The sequence below is a fragment of the Euprymna scolopes genome, chromosome 8 (assembly GCF_053919585.1).
Source record: "Euprymna scolopes isolate OS-2025 chromosome 8, ASM5391958v1, whole genome shotgun sequence".
Taxonomy (NCBI): domain Eukaryota; kingdom Metazoa; phylum Mollusca; class Cephalopoda; order Sepiida; family Sepiolidae; genus Euprymna; species Euprymna scolopes.
In genome coordinates, this window is record NC_136489.1 from 116,951,505 (window position 1) to 116,968,597 (window position 17,093).

The following is a 17,093-nucleotide window of genomic DNA, read 5'->3' on the forward strand; positions in this document are numbered from 1 at the left end:
CATGAGCGCAACATGCAGCACGTGCCAGACGGTCACCTCTATGAACTTTCTATAGTCCAGCACATCCACTGATGACCGGGTCCAAGCTGTGGTGCCTTGAACATCTACTAGGTCAGAACCTGGAATTCTAGAGCCTTTATTGCCATTCACACCCTATCTGCATCAGTCCTCATTGAATGTCCGTTTACCGTTTCAGGCTACAGCCAGCCTTTTTGTTATCGAGATACACACTGATTGCAAAGTGTGTATTCCATTGCATATCAAGTAATGCCTGTGCTTGAAGCTTTTAATAGTGAGGAAAGACTTTGATATAAAACCTGTGGCGACTGCCGCTTCCAATGATGCTGACTTGCTCTTCTTTTTGATTCAATGTGACAGTTATTTAGAGAGTGGGATTGTCTCAGTGCAAAGTCTTTCCTCACTATAAAAAGCTTCAAGCGCAGGCATATATATACATACACATTTATATACAAACATATATATGCATACATATAGATACATATATGCACATACATATATACATATATATATGCATATATATACATATATATACGTATAAAACAATATATATACATACATATACATACATACTCCCTCAGACACTGAAAGTCCATGAGCCCGAAAATGACTTTTTTTATAGTTCCGCCGGCGAATTCACACGCTCAAACAGATATGACACTGAAGACGGCCATTGGTATACATACATATATATCTATATATATAAAAATGTAATTCTTGGTTCGTTCAAAATGAATAAAATCATATTTCTACGTTACCAATTTAATTGAAATTTTAGAAAATTTATCTGTAAAGTCAAGGAATGTCTGCATGTTATTAAAATAAATTAAGATCGCAAATTATAAAAATATATTAAATAAAATAAAAATATTTTTCGTAACTGCGAGACTGTCCGCCATTTCATTTCCGGTAGAAATGAGCCTTCACGTGCACCACACGTTGACGACTTTCGAATTACAACATTTAACTATCTATTTAATAGATGGGTAAAAAAAATTCCCTATTTTTTAAATTATATATATTTTTTTTTACTTTAACCTTACAATTGAATAAAAAAAAATATATATCATAAAACTTTAATTAAACTTGGAAATATGATTTTAAAAAATAGCGCGGATCGGTAAGTGCACTAGCACCATTTGTTTATCTTAATTTTTTTATTTTTAAAAGCTTTCCTGGCGAAGCCTACCTAAAATAAATTTGTCTAATTCTTAATTTCTTATGTTATTGAAAAAAAAAAAGCATCCCGGAATTTTGATGAAATTTTCCATTAAGGGCCTGAGACGTTCGTATATAACAAAATACTTTTGGGGGCGGCCGTTGAGTGCCATAGCGACCAACAGACTTAAAATAACGCGGATCGGTAAGTGCACTACCACCATTTGTTTATCTTAATTTTTTTATTTTTAAAAGTTTTCCTGGCGAAGCCTACTTAAAATAAATTTGTCTAATTCTTAATTTCTTATGTTATTGGGAAAAAAAGAAGGTAAATATGGAGAATTACTCGACCCACGAAAATTAGTCGCCATGGAACTCAACGCCCAAGGAGTACCAAAAATAGTTTTCATGATATAAAGAAATTTCTTTTCCGAAAAGTCCGTGATCACTTTTCCATGTAAATTTAGCTTAAAATGGGAACCCACTTTTTGGCCACATGAGGAAGGGGGGACATTTGTTTTCGTGTTTATTGGCTTAAAGGTTTTTTGACAAGGCAGTTTGGTACGCGAGTGCATATTTAACAGCCTTCGTTTATACTCGTATGTAGCGTAAACAAAGGCTACGTTTGTGAAATGGAAAATAGTCCCAGAGTTATTACCTTGCAAAAGAAATCAAACAAAAAACTTTTTAGCCAAGAAACACACAGAAAAATAGTGGCCAGAACGTGGGTGCTCATTCTAAGTTAAATTTACATTGAAAAGTGATCACCCACTTTTCGAAAAACTAATTTCTTCATATCCTGAAAACTTTCTTTTTGCGACGGAAACGGTTTGCAGATTCGTTTTTAGTACACTGAAATCTACAATAAAATATTTCGTTATATACGAACATGAGACGGGCCTTAAAGTAAAATCATACCGGATTTTTGGGACAGATTTGCCGTTTAGTTGTATAATATCCTCAAACAAGGTAATCACTAAAAGGGACTCTTAAAAGTCGTCACCTGTATCGAGCAAAAGTTTAAAAACACTGATTATATGTCAGCCTATGTCACAGTAACATATATTGAGTTAGTTCCTAACAGTATTTTGTATAGTTTTTTTAGTTTAAACTCATTTTCCCAAAATTTGCCCAAACTTAACGTGTTCGATACAGTTTGCCGCCATTTGTATTTTTCAGATATACCGATAAACACTGCATGTTTTTGAACCGATTAAACATTATACATTACATAAAAACACTACAATCTTTTCCAGTTAGGTAGAACATTTACTTTTCTTGCCTTTGATAACATTTATTTGTTATATATTTATTTTTTTACTTCTTTATATCTGTGTTTAGTAATACAAACCCTTTTCATTTAATGTAACGTTTAGTTGGCTCGAAAAACAGCGTTTATCGGTGTATTTGAAAGATACAAATGGTGGCAAACACTGTTAATTACGTTAAGTTTGAGAAAGTGAATTAAAACTAAAAAAACTATACAAAATACTGTCACAAACCCATCGATTATGTCAGCCTATGTCATGGTAACATATATTCGGTGGGTTTTTGACACTGTATTGTATAGTTTTTAATTTTCAACTTACTTTCCCAAACTTAACGTATTCAACAAAGTCCGCAATCATTTCTGTTTTTCCAGCCGATTAAACATTTTACATTACATAAAAACACTAAACAATTATCCAGTCAGGTAGAAACGTAACTTACCTTACTTTGTTTTCATTTATTTGTTTTTGGACAACTTTTTCGAATCTGTGTACAGTAACCCCCCATCACTCAAATATTAATTACTAACTCACATTTTTGTATACAGAAAAAGACAAAAACATTTAGCGTTTCAACATTTTTGCTACGTTCAGCTTTATCCACTGATTGTTGGTCGAGCCCAAGCCATGATTGACGGTAATCCCGAGGATCAGGATCCAATTCTGCAAGAGTACCATTTTTTTCATTTTCGCCTTTATTTTACTTTTTGGAGTGGATTGCTGTACTAAGAATATAAGAAACATGCATTTTCTCTTTTTATTAGAATTTTCCATTACACCAAATTGAGCCACAGCAACGCGTGGCAGGGTACAGCTAGTATATATATATATATATATATATATATATATATATATATATATATATATGCACATACACATACATACACACATATACACATACAAATCTATAAACATACACATATATATACATATATATACATACACAATACATAATACATATACATACATATGCATACACACGTACATACATACACATACATACATACATACATACGCACACATATACAAACACACATATACATACATATACGCATACAAATACGTACACATTTATGCACATATATATACATACACATACATTTACCTACATATACATACACATACATATATATGCATTTCTACATATATCATATATACACATGCATATACACATATACACATTCATATACATATATACACACAAAAACATATATACATATACACATGCAAACACACATAAACATATATACACACGTACATATATACATACATATACACATAGATACGATGGCAGCAAACTCGTTCTCGAGTATTGCCATTACTTAATATATTTCTGGCTCAAATGAGGCAGACATGAGCGTCGCCATCAGCACGTGCCAGACGGTCACTTCTATGAACCTTGCGAATTATAAAATAGACGAAAAATAATTTTAAAAAAATATAGTACACAAACATATTTCAACCACGGAAAAATTCTAAAGTAAGATTTATTATTTATTACAAAAAATTAAAAATCAGAAAATGCTGTGTACGTTTTTAAATGCTCCATAGGAGAATGTGTTTCCAAAAAATTACAAGTATATTGGCATGACTCGAACCAGCGTTTCTCGTTAACTAACATGTCATCTATCTTCCCCGAATAGCTCCATTTATCCACACCTCACAGCACACGACACCCCCAAAACCGAATTTAGAGATATACTAATATAAAAAAAAAACACTGCCATTTTAGCTGTCTAACGCCTCCAAACATTATTGAAGCCTCGTTAATCCGTATTAAAAAAATAACGATTAATCATGCTTAATACGAAGTGGATGGCACGCTTAAATGCTTTTGATATTTTAAGTATTATAAACGATTTTAATCGTTTTTCCATTCAATTTATTACCTTATTTTTTATTTTTTCATCACTACCTTGAGGACGACTTATGGAGGTCGAAAATGTTCGCGAATACGGCAATTTCTTTTGTTGTTATTTTTTTTATTATTTAACACTGGAACAGAATGTTTGGAAACTAACCCGTCCAAAAAAAAATGGATTGTGAGAGAAACAAACAAGAGTTGTCTGTGCCCTTCAATGAAACATGTGTGTGTGTGTGTGTGTGTGTGTGTGTGTGTGTGTGTGTGTGTGTGTGTGTGTGTGTGCGTGTGCGTGCGTGCGTGCGTGCGTGCGTGTTCGGTATGACTCTAATTCTCGACACATGATAAAAAGTACAAGTAAAAGCTAGTAAAATGGAATTAATTCATCGGTTTAAATCGCATATAAACATTTATTTTACATTCCATAAAACCGGCTAAATTTCATTTGAACATCGCAAAATGATAAAACCTTTAAAAATGACAAAACAAACAATGGCGGCAAATTTTTCGTAAATACAAGAAAAACTGCCAAATAAAACATTAAAAATATAAGAAAACCTTACAACAAATATACATTAAACCGTGTTAAAGTTTTGATTCAATCGTTAGTCAAGTGAAATATGGCAGTAAAAGTCTGACATTTGGCTTAAAATATTATGAAAAAGATATATATAGTTATATATACCCAGAAAGCATATCACATTTAAACAGACAACACCGAAAACAATTAACTTCCGGTTGCTATGTACGGTCCTAAGTAAGAAATTTTTCTTGACGATAACAATTTATTAATTTTCAGTATCGTAATTTGTAGCCCGAAAAAAAAAGTAATATTTAAATTATTTCTATCAAATGCCTCTTTATTCTAAAACCAAGCATCATTTAAATTTTAACTACATCCTTAAATCAACTTTATGGGAAACTTATTTTCAATTCAAAATTTTTGTATGGATTTATAAACTAAAGTCACTTTTTTATTTAATATTAACTGATTGTAAAATCGACCGCGCACTAAGAAATTTTGTTAATTCTTAACTCATAATTGTTTCAGTTACTTTGTTTAGAAATCATATTTTTGTTTTAAAAAAATAATGAAACTTAAATTAATATAAGTTACGATTTTATTTGTGAGCCGCGAAGATGAACATAGAAAACATTATTCAGGTTCGATTTCTAAATACATTTTTACTTATTTACCGACGCAAAATTTCATCGATTTAATGTTATTACTTCTGGACTCATAATGGCGGTATTACTCGCAAAACTAAATATGTTTTATTTCATCATTCCAATATATTTAAATATGTAAAAACACTAAGATATCAATCCCGCCCCCCCCCCCCCAAAAAAAAAAACTTCTCATAATATCGCGTTAGGGGTGGCAAAATACAGGGTGTCGCAAAAGAAGCTGATGGTGAAAAAAAATTCATAACTTTCTTAATTTTTCATATTTTTCTTGTATTTTTTTTTTTTTTTCAGATCATCAAGAGTAACCCTTCCAAGGTCATCATGAGTCGTTACACTATCGAGGAGTGGATATTTATTGTAGAGTCGTATTTTCGGTTGAATGAGTCAATATCAGAAACTCAAAGAGAATTTCGACGAAACTTCAACACAATAAATTTCCCTACTCCCAATGCAATAAAAACTATGGTGGCTCGATTTCATGAGCAAGGGTCTGTATGTGACCTCCCTAAATCTGGTAGACCCCGTACGGCAAGAAATGATGAGAATTGTCAGAGATTAGCAGAGAGTGTGGCCAAGGATCCATCCACATCATTAAGAAGGAGATCAAGTCAAATTGGGGTCTCTCGATCATCTCTTCACAGAATGCTTCATGAAGAGAGCAAATTTCCACATAAAATTCAATTGGTGCAAGATCTTCAGCCAAACGATCTGGAAAAAAGGCTGGAATACGCCATGCAATTCCAAGAATTGGCCAATGGGGATCCAAACTTTCTCAAAAACCTCATTATGTCCGATGAGGCCCATTTTCATCATAAATAAGCAAAATTGCAGGATTTGGGAATCAGAAAATCCCCACGCAACAGCACAACGGCAATTACACCCTCAACAAATGTACAGTATGGTGTAGAGTAACGGCGGATGAAGTAATCGGAATTAATGGACGTTTTAGTAACATCATTTTTCATAACTGAAATTAGACCTTGTAAAAAACATACCCTAGATTCAGTTGTGTAAATAACATTAGAATAAGTAGATTATGATATCTTACTATATCTCAAAAAGTCACGGAGAGGCTCATCTATCTACATATAAAAATGGGTAAGCATAACTTAAATATTTAGGAAGTTAATCAAATTTTAAATCCGTCAGCTTCTTTTGAGACACCCTGTATGAAAATTTTTGTTTATCATTTTATTTCAGTTCATACATAGTTCAGGTTTTTAGTCGCGTGCAAACGACACTATGAGTACCTTCGGCGGTCCGTCGGTCGGTCTGTCCGTAACACTTTTGTGCTTGGCCTTTTTGGTTAAGATCAAGGGTCTGTTGTTAATACATGCTGTTCTTAGCTTTTTAAGCTTTTTTTTTTTTGCCTTTTGGCCAAGATCAAAGTGTAGTATCGGTTCCGGCAGATACTGCAAGCAAAGACCATATGTGGGGGCAACCCCACATATAAGACCTTGGTTAATGTAGTGGCAATCCTTCATACCAATTGTCACTATCCAGCTCCCCTACTCCCCGGGGAGTTGGTCCCCATTTCCCCTTCACTCCTAACATTAAAAATCGGCCTTGTGCCTAATTTGCTCGGTGGGGGAGCAAATAAATACCAACCTCACATATAAGACCTTGGTTAATATAGTGGCAATCCTTCATACCAATTGTCACTATCCAGCTCCCCTACTCCCCGTGGAGTTGGTCTCCATTTCCCCTTCACTCCTCACATTAAAAATCGGCCTTGTGCCTAATTTGCTCGGTGGGGGACCAAATAAATACCAACCTCACATATAAGACCTTGGTTAATGTAGGTGCAACCCTTGATACCAATTGTCACTATCTAGCTCCCCTACTCCCCGGGGAGTTGGTCCCCATTTCCCCTTCACTCCTCACATTAAAAATCGGCCTTGTGCCTAATTTTCTCGGTGGGGGGAGGCAAATAAATACCAACCTCACATATAAGACCTTGGTCAATGTAGGGGCAACCCTTTCAACCAATTTTCACTATCTAGCTCCCCTACTCCCTGGGGAGTTGATCCCCATTTCCCCCTCACTCCTCACATTGAAAATTGGCCTTGTGCCTAATTTGCTCGGTGGGGGAGCAAATAAATGCCCTTTTCTTGGCCTTTTGGCCAACATCAAAGTGTAGTATCTGTTCCGGCAGATACTGTAAACAAACACCACATGTGGGGGAGAACCTACATATAAGACCTTTGTCAATGTAGGGGCAACCCTTCATACCAATTGTCACTATCCAGCTCCCCTACTCCCAGGGGAGCTGGTCCCCATTTACCCTTCACTCCTCACATTAAAAATCGGCCTTATGCCTAATTTGCTCGGTGGGGGAGCAAATAAATACCAACCTCACATATAAGACCTTGGTTAATGTAGGTGCAACCCTTCATACCAATTGTCACTATCCAGCTCCCCTACTCCCCGGGGAGTTGGTCCCCATTTACCCTTCACTCCTAACATTAAAAATCAGAGCTAGTATAGTGAAACGAACAACAAAAAAACTCTGATTTTGAAATACCTATAAACAGTTCATCTAACGATTGTGTCGCACAAACATGTTTTGTCTGTCACACATTGAATTAGACAAAGTAGATGTATGCTTGTGTTTTCGTGTGGGTTTTTGGGACGAATATTTTTTGCGTTTTCATTGGTTCAAAATTAAATTCTGATTTGAGCCTTCGTCCAATCGTGTGTCGATACGTAATATTTCATCTTCACCTCGAATAAAAGAAGAATATTATAATCTAACTGCTCCCCCCCCAAAAAAAAATAAAAATAAAAATAAAACAACAACATTAATTGTTACCACAGAAAGTAGTTCCATAGGGTTTGAAATAATGGAGGGAAATCACCATTCTAACCTTGAAATTACTGGAGGCTTCTTGTAACTTACATTCCAGAGAAAGTCAACTTCTCTTTTTTTTTTTTTTTTTTTTTTTTTTTTTTTTTTTTTTACACAGTGATCACCACTTATCAAGGCCCGGAAGCCACTCAGAGATAAGGGTTATTGCAAGTACATTACGTTAGTGGAGATTTGATGAAGTGTTTACTTAAGGGGGCGGTTCATTAGGAATTTGTTAACATTGGACTTGAAGACATCCAAGTTGTAGTCCGGTGGGAAGCAGGCAGACGGAACAGAGTTCCACAGGCGTGCAGTTCTAAGAAAGAAGCTTTGTTCATGGAATCCGCGTTTTGATTTAGGCACAGATATAGAGTGGGAGAAATTTTTCACAGTGGATTCAGCTAGACGGGTGTTTTTCGTGAAAGATTGGCGAGGGGGGGACCAGAGATTGGAGTTCAGACGAGCACCTGCCATGGAAATAACGATAAAACAAAGATAGGCTCGCAACGTCTCTTCTGTGGGAGAGAGGTTGCAGGGTAGAGAAAAGGGCATCCCCCACTAAGCCACGAAGTCTATTTTGTACTCTGTCAAGGCAGGATAGGCTGTTGTTAGCAGCTCCTGCCCAGATATGGCAACAGTATTCCATCCTTTGACGTACTTGGCTTTTATATAGATAGAGAATTGCATCAGTAGTGAGATATCTTCTGGAGCTGTAGAAGGATCCCACAATCTTTCCAGCGACCTTGGCAACAGACTTGATGTACGTGTTCCATTTCAGATCAGGAGTAAAGGTCAAACCCAGAAGCTTGTCAAAACATGGGGCCTCACCCAGACGAGAGCCATCCATCACAATTGATGCCAGATGGGGATCAGAGCGTTGATGATGTAAGGATAGGAGTTTGGTTTTGGATGCATTAAAGGTAACCAGCCACATTTTCCCCCACTGAACCACGCGCTCGAGATCAGAGGAGAGAGAATCAGAGAGAACTTTGTCATTTACAGCCTTTGATGTGTTGCCGTAGATGGTCGTGTCATCAGCATAGATGTCAACGAATGATTTAAGTATGTGTTTAGGGAAGAGAGTTGGGCCCAGGATTGACCCCTGAGGGACTCCAGCATTTATATTGCAGGCCTCCGATTTTTGTCCATCTACCACTACTCATATGAGCCTATCGGAGAGAAATGATTTAATGATTGAGAAAACATTTCCAGTTATACCGTAGCTGAAAATCTTGTGAAGAAGGCCCTTATGCCATACCTTGTCGAAGGTCTTTGATATGTCAAGAGCAATTGCCCTAGAAAGGAAGCCTTTGTCAAGAGATTCACTAATCCTGTGGGATATAACCGTCAGCACATCTGCGGTAGATCTTGCAGAGTGGAAACCATATTGTGTGTCACTAAGAAGGTTATTCCTGCTGAGGTGGTTGACTGTTTCTCTATTTAATATGGATTCCAGCAAGTTACTCATAACACACAGGAGACTTATTGGTCTGTACTGAGAGGGAGATGACTTATCACCTGAGTTCTTAAATACAGGGCAAACTGATGAGGTCTTCCATGGAGTCGGAAAGCACTTCTCCTTAAGGCAGCGCTTAAATAGTTTCGTAAGTATAGGAGCAAGTTCTGGTTGAAGCTTTTTTAACACTATAATTGGGATGCCGTCAGGGCCAGTTGCTTTACTGGAATCTAGGTTCTTGATTAGCTTGGCGACCTCATGCACGGATATTTGTATGTTACCTAGCTTGTTCTGTGTTATAGGAGGAAATATGGGGAGTTGATGGCCTTCGTCGCATAGGGTAGAATTAGCTGCAAAGTTCTTGGCAAATAGTTTGGCCTTGTCTGACGCTGACGAGATGACCTCTGGTCCATTGATACTGGTTGGGATAGAACGCACACTTTTGTTCAGGATCCTATTTGTTATTTGCCAAAACTGGTGGGAACCAAGCCGCTGATCAGCTACCTTGGATTTAACAGACTGGGCATATAGCTCTCTTGCATTTTTTATTACTCTTTTACAGTGGTTGCTGGCAGACCTGAAAGCAGCTTTAGTCTCAGTGCATCTATTACGTTGGTAGCTATGGAAAAAGTGATTTCTGTACGCGATAGCAGCAGCACATTCTGGGGAGAACCATGGCTCGCTGTTAGGTTTTTGTTGGAATTTTTTAGATGATATGAATTGGTCTATGCCTACAATTAACCATTCGGTCAGATCTGATACTATAGAGGACACTTCCTTTTTAAACATGGAATGCAGAGGTAAATCAGATATGAATGTACGGAAGCTATCCCAGTCAGCCATAGAGTATCGGTATACAGTACGGTGGAGGGGTACGTCTGGGGGCTTCTTACATTTCGTTTTTATCTTAACTGATACGACGGAGTGGTCGGAGGAGAATTAACGGAACATGAACATAGCTCAGGGGAAGTTGAGAGAAAAAGGTCTAGGAGGCTTGCATATTGACCGGGTGTATCGGGCACACAGGTGGGTTCGCGAACAATCTGAGTGAGGTCATAAGCAATGGTAAAATCATGACAAAACCTCCCCTCATCATCTGTCTTATTTGAATGGGTCAGCCATTCCACGTTATGGATGTTGAAGTCACCACAGATGTGGATGTTAGCCGAGGGATGTGAAGACAGTATGTGGTCTATTTTCTCAGATATGCTCTCAAAGATAGTAACTCCGCTGTTGTGGGACCTATAGAGCGCAAATATAAATGCAGTGGTGTTAGCAAGTGCAACCCTGAAGCACATATAGGGTAAATTAGGATCTTCTCTAGAGATATCCCTGCCACACGGGAAGCCATCCTTAATGTAGGCACATATTCCATGCCCATGGCGATCTTGGGTGTCAGATTTAGCTGTTAAATTAGAGTATCCATTAATTATGAACTCATCTAGGGAAGTGGTCGGCCCTATTCCAGTTTCACTTAGAAATAATATGTCCGGTTTCGTCTCCCGTAATTGTGTTTCAACCTCTGGAAGGTTGGAACGTAGACCCCTGATGTTGGAGAAGGAGACCTAGTAGTAGGGGTCTACGTTGGAAGATGGGGTTCTAGGTTTAATCGAGTTTTTATTCTGGAGATATTTCATGTTGAGGTTTTGGGATTTGTGAAATAGGTCAGCATACTTGGTTAGAGCAGTACAGAGAGGGAAAGTAAGAGAGAAAAAGACAGGAAAAATTTTTTTTTTGTAGCACACGAAAAGGTAAAGCCGTAACAATTACCCACTAGTATGGCATTGAGAGGCCCCACCAGAGACTACTGCATGGTCCAGATCCACTCACCAAAGGGCAATACAGCAGTCCCAGTACTTTGCGCCTGCTGATAGGACAGCCTCCTTAGTGGTTAATCCAAGGTTTGGGTCCCTGACTATCAGGCGGATAACGTCAGCCCAGACAAAATGTTTACCTCCAGCACCCTTACTAGTGACATGGCCAAAAGAACAGACAGAGACAGAAAAATTTCCGACATATCAGACTACTGGTCACCAAGTACTTATCATCGAGAACTGAACTCAGTTGTAAAGGTTGGTTCTAAAACACCGAATTGCAATAATAATGAAAAAAAAAAAAACACAGAGAATACTGAAAATTCGGGCAGGCGAAAACTTGTTGTCACACAGATGCCAAATTTTTCCATCTTACAAAAGAAAAGTAAGCTGCTCTAGTCTATTTTGTTTTGTTTTTGTTTTGTTTTGTTTTTTTGTTTTTTGTTTTTTGTTGTTGTTTTTTGTTTGTTTTGGGGTTTTGGGGTGTTTATTTTTTGTCAACATTGCATTATTAATTTTATCAAGATTAGTCACAGCTAACGTTTATTTTGTAATGTTTTCGTTCATTTTTTTTTTTTTTTTGCATCTATTTTATTGTTGGTGTTACATTTATTTTTAAATAAAAAAGAATAATCGAAAAAAAATATGTAGCCAAACATTTTTCTTTTATAATGTTTTCATTCTTGTTCCATGTGTTTTTTGTTTGTTTGTTTGTTTGTTTGTTTGCTTGTTTGCTTGTTCGTTTGTTTGTTTGTTTGTTTGTTTGTTTGTTTGTTTTTATTGTTTCATTCCTTATTGTCAAAAATTAGTCGTCTTAAGATTTATTCTTGACAATTCGGAATCTTACCTTATTTGTCTCATTTTATTAAGAATTGTAAGAAAAATAATTTATTTTAAACCTACTTTATTTAAGGTAACAAAGATTTATAACATTCATAACAAAATCAATGATGTAAAATATGACGAAATCGTAATATTTCTTTAAACAAAACATTCAAGTAATTGTAAGAAAAAAATGATTTTTTCCCAATTACTTTAGTAAAATAGAGTTACCTCCCTTAGAAGTTCTAAGTTAGAACAATGAGTTAAGATTCCAAATTGCTTTATTTTTTAATTTAAAAAAAGTAGCTACGGCACAGTTTTTTTTTTGTTGTTTTTTTTTTTAATAAAATTTTAATGGTACTTATACAGTTTAATGACGACATTAAAAAATGGAAATATTGAAAAAATATTTTTTTGTACGTACCTGTTATAGACTGAAGTTCTTTGAAAAAAATTTCACTTCATTTGATCAAGTAGTTTTTTTTTACAGCGAAAAACAATTATTTATCACGACGACGTCAACGTGCCCATTTTGGAAATGTACCTAGCAGAATACCTCCATTTTAGGCCAGATTTCGCAATCTAGCCTTTTTTTTTCTCGCCAGAATGAGATGCGCACATCACATCTGCAATTTTTTTCCGTTTTTTTTTTTTTATTTTTAAAGCAGAATACTATTGAATATGCCAAGAAATTGAAGAATGCAAAGAACTGAAGAATTTTTTACGCGATTATTTTCGAAACATGTGCAGTAGTGTTTACCGATGTATTGGAAAATTCAAAATGGTGCCCGACACTCTCTTTAACATGGTAAGTTTGGGAAAAGGTGTTATAAATAATAAACTACACAAAATACTATTTAAAAAACACCGAATATATGTCAACTTATGTCACGGTAATATATATTGAGCGAATTTCTAACAGTACTTTGTCTAGTTTATTATTTATAACGTCTTTCCTGAAGTTACTGTGTTAAAGAGAGACTCTGGCGCCATTTTGAATTTTCCAATACATCGGTAAACACTGTATGCTTTTCGAGCTGAATAAACATGTTACATTGAATAAAAACACTAAAAACATCCATATACAGTAATACAAACCCTAAGTTTTTTTTTTTTTAATTCGAAAATTTCGGTTGCATATTTCTAATTTTTCTAATATTTTATTTTTATTTTCTTCTGTTACAATTTAAAAAAAAAAAAACACTCCAAAAATGGCATCTGTCTTCAAAAAAAAAAAAAAATTCTCATTCTGGTGGGAAAAAAAAAGGGCTAGATTGGCCTAAAATGGAGGTATTCTGTTACCGGCCCTTGGGGAAAGCTACCTGCCCTTGGGGAATTCCTGGGCGCTGCAATAACATTTCCAAAATGGCCACCTTGACGTCGTCGTGATAAATAATTGTTTTTCGCTGTAAAAAAAAAACTACTTGATCAAATGGATTTAATTTTTTTTTTCGAAGAACTTCAGTCTATAACAGGTACGTACAAAAAATTTTTTTTTCAATATTTCCATTTTTTAATGTCGTCATTAAACTGTATAAGTACCATTTTAATTCCTTTGTACATGCTGGCTTCAGTGTACTAAATTCTCGTATGAAAAAATTGAACGAACCTTTAAGTAAAATAGAGTTATCTCCCTTTATAAATGAGACGGATAATAGCGCATAAAAGGTTGAAAGATCACTGGCGTGGGAACTAGTGAGTAAGAAGTAATAACTAAATATATAAATACAAACTTAGATAACTAAAATAGATGAATGAATAAATAAATAAATAGAAACACCTTAAAATGATGAACATTTATACCCTCTAAAATATTTAATTCAAATCGGGACGCTGCGAGTAACGTTCTAGGGGGCGTAACTCAACATTACTAAATATTTTTACGAACGGACTTACCTCCCTTGGATCTAAGATGCTTGCCTTTTTCTAAATAAGGGAGATAACTTTAGGCTTACCTGCAATTTAAACATATTGGGTCTCTACTTGTCCCTTAGATGAACGCAACGGCGCAACGCTACATTAAATATTATCAATCTTCAAAAACAACTACACTCTTCTTCATTGTGTAATAATCTTTAGCTTAATCGTTTCCATTCTTATAGGTCCACTTTTGTATTTGTAGAAAAATTCATGCAACAACAATTGCTACTCCTGCAGTTTACGGATCGTGCTGAAATAACAAGTTCATTATTCAGAAACCCCTTCTTAACATGTGGCTTAATTATTCTGAACTTTTACCAAACAATTCAACATAGATACAGTACAAATTAAATTTAACGTGAAAATTCTATTTTAAAAAAAAAATAGCAGCGCGATTCATAAACTGCACAAGTTACCCGAAAGTTATTGAAAAAAATGTGAATGGATAGAATTGTCGGAATTTAAAATAGAAAGTGTGACAAGCAAATTAAAAGTAAGACTTTTTGCTATTTTTTTTATTTGTTCGTATATAAAAAAAATTATTTGTATATAAATTTTTTTTTTTTTTGTATATAAAGAATTTCTGTGAAAATGATGGTAAATGCAAGTTTGATTAAGAAAATAAGTATATTTTCAGGAGACAATTTCGGACGCTGAAAATTTATTAGCCAATTGTGTACAAGAATGCTTCGATTGAATATATCTTTATTTCACACGTATTTTCATCTTTTTTTCTATTAAATATGATCAATTTATATTAATTTACAATGGATAGATAGATAGATAGATAGATAGATAGATAGATAGATATTTGGCCCATGGTGAGAGGGATATGTAGGGTATTATGGATCTGTTTTCGGGGGCCTGTGCGTCTTTTGGGCTTACTATTAGTCTTAAGAAGACTAAGGTCATGTTCACACCTCCACCCGGTAGTTTGTATGTGGAACGAAATATTTTTGTCAACAACCAGAGAATTGCCGTGGTTGACACATTTGTGTATTTGGGTAGTACTCTCGCCAGAGATGGAACTCTGGATGCTGAGGTCAACTATAAGATACAGCGTGCCACTAAGGCTTTTAGTGGCTTAGAGAATCTAGTATGGTCTGACAGGGGTATAACTATTCATACAAAGATCAGTGTCTATCAATCTTGTATTTTACCATCCCTGCTTTACGCTTCTGAGGCCTGGACAACTTATGGTAGACACAAAAAAAGTCATGGAGAGAGTGCACGAGAAATTCCTGAGATACATTCTGGGCATCAGGTGGAGCACTTTTATACCTGATATGAATGTTCTCATGCGAGCTGACGTACCTTGTATCGAGAAGTTGATTATACGCAACCAGATGAGGTGGGCTGGACATCTGACAAGGATGGGCGACGATAGATTGCCAAAGCACCTGTTCTATGGTGAAATTACACACGGAAAGCGTCCACAACATAAACCGAGGAAACGCTTTAAGGATAACATCAAAGATAATCTTAAAGCTCTTGGTATTGACGAGTTCAGTTAGGAAAGTGCTTCCAATGATCGTAAAAAGTTGCGCTCCTTAGTCTATCATGGCTGTGATAGTTTTGAGAAGAAAAAATATGAGCATGCAAAAATGAAGCGTAATATCCGGAAGAAAAATCTGTTAGATATATCGGGTCTGTCGGAGGATTTCATGCAGAGCCACACCTGTGATTTATGCGGTAAAATGACTTTATCCGGAGCTAGCCTAGCTAGCCACAAGCGTTCACATGGAGATCAATCTTTCTTTGATGGAGAAAACATTGCAGGGCACAGACGTTCTGTTTGCTCTGTGGTCTGTAAATCGAGTGGACGCCTGAAGCGTCATATGAGCGTCCACAGTAGAGCAGCACCCGTGTGCATCTCTCAAACTCAGCTTAAGTGGGACCTTTGCAACAGACTGTGTAAGAGCAGGGATGGTCTGAAGAGCCACTTTCGTTTCCACAGAAAATAGGAATTGATGCATCTTGATCACATCTCCACATGTATATATGTATGTGTGTATAAGTGTATATATGTGTATATAATCAAAAAAATATATATATATTTCAAAAATACATGAAAATGAATGAGTAATCAACAATAAAGCAAGGGAAAGATGGTCTTCTTCTGACAAGAAGTGACAATCACCATGTATGTATGTATGTCATATGCTACTGATACCATGTAACCCAGTACTACCTGTCTCATGGTCGGGTCACCGGCGACTAAACTGGTTCCCCCACCAGACTTGTTTGGTGAGGAGGGCGGCTAGTCTCCCTGAAGGATTAAAAACAAGACCTTCCAAAGGGCGAATGAACTCTTTTCTGGGTCAACGGCCAACTAGCACCGTGTATATTTGTGTGTGTATATGTGTATTGGGGTAGAGAGCGCTCCCGTAAGCCGTGGTGAAGGCAACCTTTCTAGGAGAAGCAAATCTCTAATTTAAAAAACCATAAAGCGGAAGACCATTACCCGCATTAAGCTGGTCTGCAGTTTAATTTTTTGCTGGCTATCTTGCTCTTGCTTGTTGCTGGATCTCAACATTTTGAACTGAGAGAGAGACTTAGCTGTCGTACAAAGCTAAGACTCTGTAACATCATATTTGTATAGATACTCCCTCAGACATTTGGAATCACGGATTTTAAATGTCTGAGGGAGTGGCACTCGTCTGACAAGACGTTGCAATCATCATGTATGTATGTATGTATGTATGTATGTATGTAAGGCATCTGTAGCTTTTGGAAGGTT